The 8727-nt window shown below is 44.1% G+C and overlaps 1 protein-coding gene across 2 annotated transcripts in view; it reads left to right on the top strand.

Annotated features, from left to right (window-relative positions):
- The first annotated feature begins 223 nt into the window (after positions 1-223).
- LOC126259787 (natterin-4-like) overlaps positions 224-8727 on the top strand; it is a 115675-nt gene continuing 107171 nt past the window's right edge. The window contains exon 1 of one of the 2 annotated variants that reach the window (XM_049956796.1): positions 224-291. The gene's annotated coding sequence lies outside the window, so the exon portion shown is untranslated. The remainder of the gene's footprint in view (positions 292-8727) is intronic. The other variant, XM_049956794.1, reaches the window with a different exon arrangement.

Genomic DNA, 8727 nt, shown 5'->3' with positions numbered 1-8727 from the left:
CACGATGAGGCTCGTTAATGATAGACTAGTGTGTGAACAACGCCAGAAGCAGCTGGTACCGGGATTCATTAGATCTGTGGACAGAACTAGAGTGTGGGTCAGTTTTTGGATTGACGGCGTGAGGGGAAGATTTCGCTGTATTGCGTAATCGTGCGCCAGGCGCCAGGCGCGCCCGGCGAAACCCGGCCGGCGTATAAGAGCGCCGCCACCGCCGCCGCACGCGTCACTACACCGCCGCCGCACCGCACTGCGCTACACGGCCGTGCCGGTCCGCCTCTGGCGCAACCGCAAGTAAGTTCCGCTGCTCGCGTACTCACTGCGCCAAACTGCACCCTGTTCGCTAGCTTGCAAATTTGTCTCCTTTATTCGCACGTACGTGTGCAAAGTGCTTCATCGTTGCGGGAAAATCTGCGCTTTCGTAACGATAGTGCAAGTTACGTTTTAGGAGGTTACTTTAACAAATAAAAATAAAATAAACTAATAATATAGCAATAATAATAAATTGTACTAATAGTAATTGTTTGGATAAGAAATTGAGAGATTAAAGTTTGTTTCGCCTTTATGATTGGAATTGAATTTCTTAATGTTTCATAAAATCTTACGTAGCATTATTCATTGACGTCGCACAATAAAGTAAATGCAATTTACGCCCTGAATTTATCGAGCTTCGCACGTCCGAAGATGTACGGAACGTAGCCAGGGCTCATTATACATTTTTTGTAGACAAAGTCTGATATCTGACCTCAGCTTCAATCATGACAATGGAGTGACTAAAACTACTAAAACAGAGAAAAACGTACGATTAAATAAAACATGTATTCATTTGAACATATACATTACGATATGAATGACACTTACGTAAAGTTCTAGGTAAATAATTGCAAATAATTCTCATATGAGAGCGACTTATTAATTCTGCGCCTCTTTTCTGCAAATAACTATCAGTATGGCTAACTGTGGAGACACACACAATATTACGTCCTTCTAGGACAACGAATGACAAGAGTGCCGATGCCTACTGGCTGCGACAAGAGAGCGGTGTTAATTCCTTTGTTTTGCTTTTTCTTGTCTTAAAAAATCGATACATATAATCTAAGTTCAGTAAATTAAATATTGTCTGTGCTCGAGTGCAAATGGTTCCTTGAATTACCTACCAGGAAAACCCCCGACTCAAACGCGTTGGTTGCCGGCGGCCACAACAATCAGTCGCGCTCTTCAGTACATACACATTCCCACGCCACGCAACGCTCATAACGTTGAAGAAGGTATTGTATCTGATTTCCTGTCCACCGACGTCAACTCAATAGAGAAATACAAATGAACGCACAGTACTGCAGTACGCTGTGTATTAAGTAGAACGTCACGCTTGTTATTAAAGAATCCAACTCCCATGCGTAAAATATCTCCAAAACGTCGGATTACTTTACAGATTAATTAATGTCTCGGATATCTGACTTTATACGTTTGAAATTGTGTTTAAACTCCGCTGCACGTCGCTAAGTGCTCACATTCTCACAAATACTGGACCACTAAAGTGAAAGTATTTCCGACATGTTCGCTAAGCTGCCCCCACACAACACGCTGATACTAACTGTAGTACTTCTCCTTACTTGTTAAACTTTCTAATATAACATTATACCCCTTAATGAGCAGATTGTGACAACATTTAAAATTTCTTGATTTGGTCAATAACTGCGCGAAATACTGAGAATCAGATTTTTGTTGCTTCTGGAAGCCGTTAGTTAACTGGTATCAGGACGGCCGCTTAGTGATACACTACAGTACACCACTGTGTCGATCTCTCCCAGAAAGTAACGCAAATGGAGTTACCGAACAGTGGAACAGTAGTGTAGAGGCGAAAACGGTGATGGCAGCAGCGGGTCACCGATATGCTATCTAGTGTTCGGCGATCATAGCCTACAGTTTTCGTAATAACGAGAATTAAAGAAAAAGTAAGTGTGCCATAAATCAAGATGCGCGGTTACCAGCCCGTAAACAGATTCCAACCAATCTGATTTGTCTTCTGAAGAAACGCGCCCCTTGTTTCTTACAGGTATTTCTTGCGTGATTTCGACTGAATTAAACGCCGCATTGTTTGAAACGACGTGTGTCGAAACAGGCTAATTTGATAGCACAAGAGGAAGATATACAAGCCGGCCTCGATGTTATTGCACTTGGCCTCCCGTGGCCGTTATCGGAAACACACGGTGACGTCACAGCAAACAAGTACAGCGGTGACTAAGGAAAGCTGATCGCACTGTGAATGGTTTCGAGACACATATGTGGTGTCTCCGGAAGGGTACGTAGGAACAGGCAAAACGTATATAACTGCGGCGAGGCTGGCTAGTGATACCTTCAGTGCAGATGCACACCACGCTCCAACTATTACGGGAATCGGCGAAACGCTGCGAGTAATGAGGGTAACGGGAAAAGGGCACTACATCAGCAAGTTGAGAATTTTGGTCTGGCGGGAGGTGTTCCAGGGTAGGCCGGAGAGCTACTAAGACCACTGTGTCTGGACGGCTCGGTAGTCACAGTGTCTGCCTTGTAAGCAGGAAGCACGGTTTCTAATTCTGGTGCGGCACAAATTTTCATTTTCCCCATTGATGTTAATGAATGACCACTAGCAGCTACATTGTATTTTGATTTCAAGAAAGTTGTGCACCTACGATCAAGCGGTTCAGCATGTCGTCGGGAAATATCGCGATAAAAACTCACGAAGCCGACCGCAGCGCCATCACACCCAGGTGCAATAATGTTGTGGTCGTCCAATACTGGAAACGAAAATTTTATTTTTATTTGATCCTGTTTCCGAAACTCAATTAGTTAGGGAGCTAACATTCTAATCTTTGTCATTAAGGTATGCACTATGTACCATTACACCATATAATTCCAAGAAAGAAACATTAGAGCATATGTTGACATATGCCGTTGAGCCAAATGCGATATACTGATACTACGCCACTAGCTTCAAAATAAATAAATAAGTAAAAACAGAACTCGTTGCGCCGCTAAACGCCGGCATTCCCTTCCCGCGGTGTCACGTCCCTCTAAAGCAGAAACCTGACACGTTCCTGTGGCCTGACATGGGCTTTCATTTCCTACTGGCAGTCGTAAATCGCCCCAGACTTTTGTGTCGTCCACAGTGTGATTCAACCTCCTGCCGAAATGCGTGCTGGTCTCTCGAAGACCGGCTACAAACATTGGGCGACCGCTTTTCTCAGTTCCTTTTTACACTGAAGCGCCAAAGAAACTGTTATATGCATGCGTATACAGATACAGAGACATGTAAACAGGCAAAATATGGCGCTGCGGTCGGCAACGCCTACATAAGACAACAAGTGTCTGGCGCAGTTGTTAGATCGGTTACTGCCGCTACAGTGGCAGGTTATCAAGATTTAAGTGAGTCTGAATGAGGTGTTACAGACGCCTCACGCAAGATGGGACACAGCATCTCACAAGAGTACCATGAATATTAGGAATCTGGAAAAACATCAAATCTCCGACATCGCTGCGGCCGGAAAAACATCCTGCAACAACGGGACCAACAACGACTACTTAAGAGAATCGTTCAACATGACAGAATTGCAGCCCTTCCTCAAACTGCTGCAGATTTCGATACTGGGCGATCAACAAGTGTCAGCGTGCGAACCAGTCAACGAAACATCATCGATATGGTCTTTCGGAGCCAAAGGGCCACTGGTGTGCCCTTGGTGACTGCACAACACAAAGCTTTACGCCACGCCTGTTTTTTAACACTAACATTGGATTGTTGATAGCTGGAAACATTTTGCCTGGTCGGACCAGTCTCGTTTCAAATTGCATCGAGCTGATAGACGCGTACGGGTATGGAGACATCCTCATGAATCCATGGATCCTGCATGTCAGCAGTGGACTGTTCAAGCTGGTGGAGGCTCTGTAATGGTGTGGGGCGTGTGCAGCTGGGATGATACGGGACCCCTGATACGTCTAGATACGACTCTGACAGGTGACACGTACGTAAGCATCCTGTCTGAAACCTGCATCCATTCATGTCCATTGTGTATTCCGAAGGATTGGGCAGCTCCAGCAGGACAATGCGACACCCAACACGTCCAGAATTGCTACAAAGTGGCTCCAGGAACTCTCTTCTGAATTTAAACACTTCCGCTGGCTACCAAACTCCTCAGACATGAACATTATTCAGATTATCTTGGATGACTTACAACGTGCTGTTCGGAAGAGATCGCCACACCCTCGTACTCTTACGGATTTATAGACAGCCCTGCAGGATTTATGCTGTCAATTCTATTCAGCACTACTTCAGGCATTATTCCAGTCCATGCCACGTCGCACTGCAGCACTTCTGCGTGCACGCAGGAGCCGTACAAGATATTAGGCGTGTGTACCCGTTTCTTTGGCTCTTCAGTGTAAAATGGCTGGTCCCGAGAAAAACACTCAACTGACCAAAGTGCTACTACGTTTTATCACTAACCTAACTACGTTTTGAAGTGACAGATGCGAGATGTTAGGTTTCCAGGCAATATATTAATGCCGTTACTTATCGACTCGCAAAAATTAAGGAAAAAATTTATTCCCACATCTGTGGAGCATGATGACACAGTGCAAGGCGGCTGAAAAGAAGGGGAAATTTTGGAATTGATATCAATGGATTAGCACAATTACTTTACACATATTTATTTATCTCGGTGTATAGTACAGTTTACGCTGTTATTGAAAGTCACAAGCATTTTTATTTTTTGAATATCACATCCGAAAAATGCGCTCCACATCGACGCAAACATTCCTGCAGCCTGAGAGGGATCTTGCATATGGCTCGATCCAACGTTTCAGTACGAATCCTGAAGATATCCTCTCGTTTAAGTCCTTCGCTTTTAGCAGGTCGAATACGGTAAATCGCGATCTTTGGGTGGCCCCACAATAAAAAAATCATACGCTGTCATGACGGGCGATCTCGTGCGCCGTGCAGGACACCTTGCCTTGGAGTTACACGGCTACCAAACAATCGTCGCACAGCTCCCATTCATACCCGTGTCGTATATGCCGTTGCGCCGTCACGGTTAAACCAACTGTTGGCGGGACAACAAAATTTTCCATCGTGGCGAGCGCGCAGAAATGCCGCAACACGACGTGGCATGGACTCCTTGGAGGGAACTGACACCATGAACTCCGCAGGGCTGTTCATAAATCCGTAAGAGTTCGAGGGGATGGAGATCTCTTCTGAACAGCATATTGTAAGGCTTTCCAGATATGATCAATAATTTTCACATCTGGGGTGTTTGGTGGCCAGGGGAGGTGTCTAAACTCAGAAGAGTGTTCCTGGAACCACTCTGTAGCAATTCTGGACGTGTGGGTTGTCCTATTCTTCTGCTGACATAGCTTAAACCCGTCGGGATGCACAATGGACATGAATGGATGCGGGTGATCAGACAGAATGCTTACGTACGTGTCACCTGTCAGAATAGTATCTAGGCGAATCAGGGGTCCCGTATCACTCCAAGTGCACACGCCCCACACCACTACAGAGCCTCCACCAGTTTGAACAGTCCCCTGCTGACCTGCAGGGTCCATGGATTCATGAGGTTGTCTCCATACCCGTACACGTCCATCCGCTCGATACAATTTGAAACGAGACTCGTCCGACCAGGCAACATGTGTCCAGTCATCAGCAGTTCAATGTCGGTGCTGAGAGCAGGCGAGGCGTAAAGCTTTGTGTCGTGCAGTCATCAAGGTTACACCAGTGGGCCTTCGGCTCCGAAAGCCCATATCGATTATGTTTTGTTGAATGGTTCGCACGCTGACACTTGTTGATGGCCTAGCACTGAAATCTTCAGTGATTTGGGGAAGGGTTTCACTTCTGTCACACTGAACGATTCTCTTCAGTCGTCGTTGGTCCCGTTCCTGCAGTATCATTTTCCGGCCGCAAAGTAGTCGGAAATTGGATATTTTACCGGATTCCTGATATTCACGGTACACTCGTGAAACGGTCGTACGGGAAAATCCCCACTTCACCGCTACCTCGGAGATGCTGTGTCCCGTAGATCGTGCGCCGACTATAACACCACGTTCAGACTCACCTAAATCTCGATAATCTGCCATTGTGGCAGCAGTAACCGATTTGCGCCGGACACATCTTGTCTTAAATAGACGTTGCCGACCGAAGGTCAACCTTTTTTTTATGTGATGTTATAGTTTGGTACTTTATTTTCTTACAGCGGCTATCGAGACGAATCCAATGATGTATAAGGTCTTTGAATGTCAAGGTCACAAAGGTGGCATGAACGTCCATTAACAAAGGTGTTCGAAATGATGACCATTGGTATCAATGCAGTGCTGCAATCTTCTTATTATGGATTGAGTGGTATTCCTTACCCCTTCGGCACTTATAAAAGCACATGCTCTGACAAATCTCTCTCGTATATCATGAAAATAGCAAATATTCTCAGAATGCGGCGTATCCATCTAACGTACCATTGACATGTAAATACCATTCGGCGGTTTCGCAATACAACACTAACAGGAACGGTGAGACTAGTAACGTCGAATCAAGCGAATGTGAATGATGTATTCCTTCGAAGAACAAGTTGATATGCTTCTCATTTAAGGAGAATGCCAAATAAAATTAGTGGGAGCTAGAGACTTAAACGCTGAAAGATATCCTCAACGCACTCTCTCTACACGTCGTACATTTAAAAATGTGTATGATAAATTGAGAACAACTGGATCTTTAATGCATCGGAAACACATCCAGCAAAGGAAAGTTACTAACGAGGAAACGGAAACTGGTACTCTTGCCACCGTTGTTCGAGATCCTTGTGTTAGTTAACGTCAAATCGTAAGGGGATCTGGCATGAGCCACAGTAGTGTTGTTCGTGTTCTGCGTCGCCATAAATATCATCCTTGCCATATCAATCTCCACCAAGAATTTGAATTCTGCCGATGGGCTCAACTTCAGATTCAGAGGGATGACACATTTATTAATTTGATTTTATTTACTGACGAGGCTACATTCTCGAACTATGGAAATGTTAGTTTGCATAACATGCATTATTGGGCAACTGAAAATCCATATTGGCTGCGGCAGATTGCACACCAAAAACCGTGGTCGGTGAATGTGTGGTGTGGGATGCTAGAGGACAAAATTATAGACCGCTATGTCATCGAAGGAAATGTTAATGAGACAAAGTACACCACATTCCTGCAAGAAACATTAGGTCTCTTATTGGAAGAAATACCTTTAGGCAGAAGGAACAGAATGTGGTATCAACACGATGGGTGTCCGGGACATTTTTCGCTGATTGCTAGACAATTCCCAAATCGTGGGACTGGATGCGGAGGAGATTTGTCGTGGCCGGCTCGTTCGCCAGACTTGACGCCTCTGGATTCTTCTTGTGGGGATTAGTAAAAGACATTGTTTATCACGACGTTGCAAGATATGCGTGAGAGAATTATCAGAGCATGTTCTTCGATAAGTGCCGATGTGATAAGGAATGCCATTCAATCCATGATAAGAAGATTGCAGCACTTCGAACACCTTCTGTGAATGGAGGTTCGTGCAACCTTTTTGACCTTCGTTGACCTTCAAAGACCTTACTGTTACACATCATTGGATTCGTCTCGATAGCTGCTGTCAGAAAGTAAGTACCAAACTAAAGCATCCCATTAAAAAAAAAAAATAAGTTTACCTTCATATCTCTCAAGCGCCCCCACCTAGCAACAAAAAACGACCGTCATATTATATCCCCCATTATTCCATGCAACTTTTGTTCCACAACCTTTCCAGCTCCTATCATACTTTCGGAGTTATTCCAGGTTTACAAGTTTCTTTGGTGCTTCAGTTTATAATATCATATGGCTGAAGAGGATACGTATAATAGCTAACAAGTGTTTCTAGGCAGATAAAATTTCTGGGGGTGGATTTGTTCCTGTGAGGATGTCATCACACATCATGTTACTTTACTTGAAACGATGCATTGCATTACATGACGTGTACTAATGTTAACAAGTAAAAGAGAGTGAATATCTCACGATATTTTGATTTAAATGTCATTGAAGCTGCTATGAAAGTCGAAAAGCTAGTTCCCTTCTTTCACATCGCTTCTCTTTTCTGTGCTCTGCCCAATTTTTGATTCTTGTTAAAATAGAGGGATAATCTGTCTGCAACTGAGCTGTCGCTCTTTCGTCTGAAAATAAAACACAGCCGAGTAAAATGTGGCGCACAGTGATCTGGTCCGTAACATCGAGACTACACGACGGTTAACCAATCGCTCCAAGGACTTTCCTACAAAGTTCGTTAAGGCGATATCTTGCGGTAACTACTGGGACACACTCGATCTCTTCATACTCCCGCTAACCAGACTATCTAAATGGCCTCTCTGCGTGACTTGGAAAGAGGCCTGCCTGCCATACAAATTCAGCCCTTAATTGTCCGAATAGATTTTCTCTTTGGAAAAAAATGTTTTTATTACTTATTCAATGTATACATGAGTTAAATAAAACAGCAAAATGGTTTTCAAATTTTTCTGGTTTACGTATTGCTTAGAATACGGTGTTGTCATTACATTACCTGTTTAGTCATGTTAATTATTCAATTTCTCGCGGGAATGTATATGAACAATGCACACGTAAACAAGATACACAAGCACAAATCAGGAGAAATGCACGCAAAATAGCCGTTCCGGTGTGACGAAATTAAAATATTTTCAGAAATTTGCTACATCTACATCT

This window comes from Schistocerca nitens, chromosome 5 (assembly GCF_023898315.1).
Source record: "Schistocerca nitens isolate TAMUIC-IGC-003100 chromosome 5, iqSchNite1.1, whole genome shotgun sequence".
Lineage (NCBI taxonomy): Eukaryota > Metazoa > Arthropoda > Insecta > Orthoptera > Acrididae > Schistocerca > Schistocerca nitens.
This window is presented reverse-complemented; position numbering and strand designations above follow the sequence as displayed.